Source organism: Protopterus annectens, chromosome 4.part0, assembly GCF_019279795.1.
Source record: "Protopterus annectens isolate FY-2018-M chromosome 4.part0, PAN1.0, whole genome shotgun sequence".
NCBI classification, from domain to species: Eukaryota; Metazoa; Chordata; order Ceratodontiformes; family Protopteridae; genus Protopterus; species Protopterus annectens.
Genome location: NC_056733.1, coordinates 592,101,564 through 592,108,286, shown reverse-complemented (window position 1 = coordinate 592,108,286; position 6,723 = coordinate 592,101,564). Strand labels below are relative to the sequence as shown.

At 40.1% G+C, this 6,723-nt stretch overlaps 1 pseudogene; it reads right to left on the bottom strand.

Annotated features, from left to right (window-relative positions):
* Positions 1-5,228: 5,228 nt before the first annotated feature.
* LOC122800268 lies at positions 5,229-6,341 on the bottom strand (annotated as a pseudogene).
* Positions 6,342-6,723: the final 382 nt, after the last annotated feature.

The window sequence follows — 6,723 nt, the reverse complement described above, 5'->3', positions numbered from 1 at the left end:
TACTAACAGTTTATGCTCTGCTATCAACCTCTCCGCCCTCTTACAATATGCTGATGACTCGACCCTTATTACCACTGCCCACAGCATCCCAGAACTCCTTGCTCTTAAACAAGACACTTTTACATCCATCAAAACCTGGCTCACTGATAATCAACTAATTCTAAATCCAAAAAAAACTAAACTTCTACTTTTCTTTCCTAAAACACTGGCAACACGCAAATCCACTTTCTCTATTACCTCTCTCAACAATATCACGATCAGACCAGAACTCCTTACTAAATTACTTGGTGTTATAATTAACAATGAATTAAAATTAGACATACATATCCATCATTGCATTAAAAAAAACAAAAAAAAAAAGCACCAGAAACGTGGTCTCCTGTACCATAACCACAAATTGCTTTCACCCTCCACCAAACCCTCCCTGGCCTTGTCTTTCCTCTTACCCTGTCTTTTGTATGCAGCTCCAGTTTTTACTAACCTTCAGTCTTCACTTCTCTCTAAACTAGAGCAAACATACAATAAAATAGCTAGATTTGCCTCTGATCTCTCTGACAAATCCCACCACTGCCTCACCCTTAAATCATTACAATGGCCTGAATTCCTTAAACAATTGTTCTTTCTCAACTGCATATCACACACTCAATTCTTTATAATCCCACTTTCTGTCCCTCCATCTCTAATATTGTATCTCTATATAACCCCCGCTGTCACCTTCATACATCTGATAAACATCTTCTTGACATTTACAAATTGTCAAAAAATACTGATAAGTCCCTATATAAATACTCTGTAGCTCACACCTGTAATTCCCTTCCACTTAAAATAAGAAGTATCCCCCATAAGTTCCATTTCAAACTACAACTAAAAAACTACCTTCTTAAAACCTGGTTGTGCCCTTGCCAAGCTCCGACCTAATCTTTAACTGATTTCTTCCTAAATTCTACTTTTGATTAAGTTTTTCTCTTTTTATCTGCCTTTCTTTCTTGCTCTTCTTTACAGTATATCTACAATCAGGTTCTTGTAAATATTCCTACTCAGGGATTATCCTGCAGCTATTGTACTGGATTTTTTGAAACTTATATATAAATATATTGTCTTTGTTGATTTCATTTTATGTAAATGTTTCTTGTCAATATTACTATTGTAATTTTTAGTCTTTGTATTAATTACTGTTTTTGGCATGTCTGTAACTGTAATTGGACCTTTTCTCCTTGGGTTTCCACTGAAAATGGGCCTTAGGCTCAGTTGGACCAACCCGGTTAACAAATGACAATAAATAAATAAATAAATAAAATTATTTCAGTTTGATGACTGGAGAAGTCCACTGGGCCAAGAAGAGCCCGTTTTCAGTCAAGGCCCAGGGAGAAAAGCTCTAAAGACAGTTACAAACATACATAAAGTTACATACATATAGTAAAATAGTCAGTTTACAAACATACTTAATACAATACAGTTTATATACAACAGACTGAGAATACAGTAAAAATGCATGTGGGGTATAATACAGTTATTCAAAGAAATGCAGAATATTATTAAATCTAAGAAAATACAAATAATAGGAGATTGTTGTCAGTTTTGTTTATACAGCATTAGATAGATTTTCTGGTGCAGGAAGATCTAACAACATTAACCAATGTGAAGCAAAAGATAGTGCAGTATTAGTTTAATGGGGTTTAATAATAGACAAAGTAATATTATGAAAAGAAGCAGGGGGTGGATCTGAGGGGAGCTAGGGAGGTGGTTATGTTGGATAGTGGCTTGGGCAAATTCTTTTAGAAGAAAGATATGAGAACAAGAGAGATTTGAAGTTGGTAAGGTTTGGAGTATTGCGTAGGGAGGGAGGGAGGGAGTTCCATAATTTGGATATGGAGTATGATAGCAGGAGGAAGCCTGGGGCTCACGAGGATTTTTCAGATCTGAGTGAGTGGTTAGGAATGTAGGGAGCTAAGGTGGTAGCGAGACAGGGGCAGCTGGAAGGCTTGAAGATGAGCTTGTGGACAGTAGTGAGTCTAAGGAAGTTTAGGTGATTAGGTAGTTTGAGCCATTGCAGAGAATGGAGAGAGTGGCAGTGGTGGGATGAGTTTTTGGAATTGATGGAAAATTTGCTTATTTTATTGTAGCAGGATTCCAGTTTGGATTGTAGGCCACGTTGGAGGTTGGTTAGGAGAGGAGCACCATATAAGAGAGAAGGGAGAAGGTAGGTGGCAGCTAGGGTTTTTCTGGTGGTGGGGGTAAGGTAACAATAGTGTCTGTATAGAAGCCTGAATTTTTGGTGTACTTTTTTGATTGTAGATTGGATATGGGTGCCGAATTTTAGGTGGTCATCAATGATGACACCAAGGAGTTTAGTATTTGATACAATTTTGATGTGGACTTTATTCTGGCTGTGTATGGAGACAGAGTTTTTGTCGATAGAGGAGTTTCTAGAAGGGGAAAAATCATTAGTTTTGTTTTATTTGCCTTTAGGGCCAGGTGATCGTTTTGCATCCAAGTTTCATTTTTGGAGACAGCTGACTGGGTTTTTAAAAGCAGGTCAGAGGAGGAGTCTGCTGAGCAGATGATTGTTGAATCATCTGCATACTGGATTAGTGTGGACACGGGGATGGAGAGGTGATAGTTATTGATAAATATGTTGAAGAGTAAAGGGCCAATAACAGAACCTTGGGGCACACCAGTGGGGGGGTGTAGGAAGAGAGAGGATAAGGATTTCCATTGTATGGCTTGATGTCATTCAGAGAGGTAGCTGGTGAATGAGGCTATGGTGGAAAGTGAGAGGTTAGGGGAGGATAGTTGTGAGAGGAGTAAGGGGTGTGAGACAGTATCAAAGGCTTTGGATAGGTTGAGGAACAGGGTCGATACAAATTTGCCAAAGTCACGTGCTAGGTTAATGATTTCAAGAAAGAAGAGGAGGGCAGTCATGGTCTATGGCTAGGACAAAAGCCATGTTGAGTGGAGGTTAGAAGGTTATTATGTGTTAGGTATGGTGTCAGTTGGGAATGAATGTATTTCTCTAGGATTATGGAGAGAGGGGAAAGGACGGCAACGGGTCTGAAATTGGTGGTGTCAGTGTTTTTACCTCCCTTGTGGAGTGGGATGATGTATGCATGTCACCAGATAGAAGGGACATAGGATTCTTTGATGGATTTGTTGATTAAGATGGAAATGGGAAAGGCAATGCTTTCAGCGGATATTTTGAGAAAGGAAGATGACAGGTTATCTGATGCATTGTGACAAGGTTTTAGTTGGACATATTGTACTTGTGGGGATGGGTTTAAGGTTGAAAGGGGAGTAAGGAGGTATATGATCAGAGGGGTGGGGGAGGCAGAGTTGTGATGGGGGGGGTGAGGGAAGGAGGAGGAGAGTTTAGCTATACAATCCATGAAGAAGGAGTTGAATAGATTGGCTGTATCAAGATCAGTACGGTTGGGATTGGGACAGGGGTTATCTATATTTCCTGGATGGAAGATGGAGGAGATGGTGTTTCCAGAATTTTCTAGGGCTGGTTGAGTAATCAGATTGAAGTTTTGAGTAGTATGCTTTATAGTCTCTACTTATTAGTTTTTTTACGTACTTGCAGAGTTGTTTGTATTCAAGATGTGTATTAGGTTGTTTGTTGCTTTGGAATTGCTTCCATTTTTTTGTCTCTTTGGAGCATAGTAAGTTTAGTTTCTTTTGACAGCCATGGGGAGGTTTTAGCTTTGACATGTTTGGTTCTTAGAGGAGTGTGGTTGTTGAGTAAATTTAAGAAGGTTTTGTTGAAGTAGGTGATAGCATTGTCAAGTGGCAGGGTTTTAAAGGGGTCCAGTCAGTAAGTTTTAGACAGTTGGAAAATTTTGGGGGGGTGAAGTGGAGAGGTTATGAGTTTGGATGTAGTGTTGGTTCTTTTGATGAGGGGAGGGGTGACCATCTGTGAAAGCTGGCAGGTGATCACTGAGAGGGTCAAGAAGGATACATGCCTTTGTGATAAGGTTAGGATGGGATGTTAAGATCCAGTCTATGATGGCACCTTTCTCTGGCAAATGTCGCCAGTGCATGAACTGACTTTTCCAAGTCAGTGTAAAGTAGTTGTGGCTGTATTACATAAAGTGCAATAGTAATGATCACCTGTGAGAAGAATGAAACCCAGCACTAATATTTTATTGTGCAATATTCCTAGGATAATGAAATGGGAACATAAATAAAATTGATAACTAGGTTCATAGATTCCTAAGTGTTTTCCAGGCCTTTTTAATCCTAGCCATGCATCCCATAACCCTGACAAATTCTGGTACGCTTGATAAGTCTAAGCAGAGGCTTGGGAGATGAAAGATTTACAAGCAGGGTCCTGGGAGATGAACCATTTACAGGCTGCCTGTGACCCTTAGAGACATAGGTGCCAAACCAGGAATGAATTTCCTTTTCCACATCCAACTGTCCAAGTTACACTTGAATTGTGTTAGGGAGGAACTCAACTTTACATGGATGGGGAGCCTGTTTGAGAGAAAGGGTAGTCCCTGGAATACACACCTGTCTCTCCAGCAGGTCCTGTTTATATCACAGGCAAGATTTAAGTCTTTAGAATGGGTAATTCTGGTGCTGTTTGTTTTGCAGATATGCGAGAGGTCCATCAAAGGGGGGGGGGGGGTTCTGACAATATCTTGTATGCCAGGCAGAGATTTCCCCTCAGCAGCCTGTAGGAGACCGAAAATAGGAATCGGGCCTTGAGGTAGTCTACATAGGACATGTTACTTACACTCTGTATTTTTTAGAGAGGAACTTCTGTCGATGTTCAAGTTCATAGGTTCATAGGTGTGTACTAGGCTAATGGCCCTGGAGCCTTTACAAGCCTAGCCCATAGAAGTGCCCTGGCATCGTGCCACCTGATGTTAGCTCCCAGTTGCTCAAGAGCAGCATGAAGCTCATCAGTCTGGGCAACCCGATTAGCAAGGGCCTTTGGTACATTACATATGATGAATGAAGTCCATGTCATATTTCATGACAGAAAAATGAAGAACAACAAAAACAGTACCCCAAAAAGCAGGAGCTGCTTAGTTTGAAATCATGCATAAATTCTAACTAAATGGATTCTGTGTAAAAAAAATGAGACAGCATCCTCTCATGACATCCCAAAGCCACAGTAAATTAAAAGAAGTCCATTTTGACTTCTAGACTACACCTGAGCTCATCTCAGTAATACGTGGTATTTAAAAGTATTCAGTTCTGTTTCAATTTCAGAATAACTAGAGCTAACACAGCCCCATATTTTCACCTTCACTCTCTATCCTCTCCTGCTCAAATGATTTCACTAGTTCTTCCACCCATTTAAGCTCAGATGCAACCTGCTTTGCCAGGGCTTCATAGCAGTTTCCATTTTTCCAAAACAATGCTTCAATGAATTAACAGACAGCTGGGCAGCCTTGATATCATCCTGTGTCTGCTTCTTCATAAACTGCGTCTTCATTAAGTCATCATGGAGTTGTCACAGGTGCTGGTGAATACTCTCATTCTCTTCATTGTACCAGGATTTCTTTTCCTCATTGATAGATACCAACGCTTCAATATCATTCTGGGAAGACTTTTTACTCTTTTCCAGTTCCTTCAAGCTTTCCTCAGCACAGCTGAGCTCCTCCATGACTTTGATGTACCTCTCAGAGTTGACATAAGTGTTATTAGGCAGCATGCTGGAGTGAGATTTAATGGTGTACTCCTTCAGTCATGTTGTTTTCATCTGTCATCTATCAGATCTCTTGTCATTGTCCTCTTGTCAAACATTTCTCCTCTTGATCACCTTAATCCATGGATGCTGCAGGCTGTCCTCAATAGTCATTCTTTTTCTGGGGATTCTCTTGGATAGCTTGTTTTGCCAAGAGGTTCAATGTCACTAATCTTGCTGGTCTTTTTTTTTTTTTACATGGTAAAAGCTTGGGATCCTTAACCAACAATGTTTGAATTAAGTCCTTAGCAAGTTCACTGGTGTTGCTGAAATATTCATCATCAAAATCATAGTTAACTGCTGAGATGGTGGCTAGGGTCTCCTGTTTTGTTTCACCCAGGAAAGGTGAAGCTCCACTTAAGAGAATGTATGTGATAACACCAATGCTCCACATGTCTGTCTCCAGACCCAATGGCTCATAATTGACTATTTCTGGAGCCACAAACTCTGGTGTGCCAAAAACATTTTTGAACTCTGTCCCTTCATCTATTTTGTGTGCAATTCCAAAGTCAATCAGCTTAATGCATCTATTAGGGACATTTTTGTCTAAAAGCACAATGTTTTCAGGTTTGAGGTCAAAGGGTGCTATCTTTTTGGAATGTAGATAATGAACCACAACTTGTCTGGTATGCCTGGTTAGGTACATACCAAAGGGGCATTGTACTCAGTGATAGGTCTGATGAATGCTGAATACAGTGGAATAATGAATACCTTGGACCTAGATGCCATACTTATGTTTTATAAGTTGTACAACATAGAATGATTTCCTCACTACTGTAGACACATGATGGTCAAAGACTCATTACTGTTTTTGTATGTCCCCAAGTCCTTGACTACTAGATCAGCTCTTAGGGGAGTGTTGTCAATATGATAGCCACCAGAGGTGGAGGACTTCCTGAAGGATACTATTATACATTTCTTGGCATTTATTTTTAGTCCATGGCTCTGACACCAGTTGTTTGTTTGTGTCAGTCCTTCCTGAAGAACATTTGTATCAGTGGGGGATTCAATGACAGCTCCTAATTTGC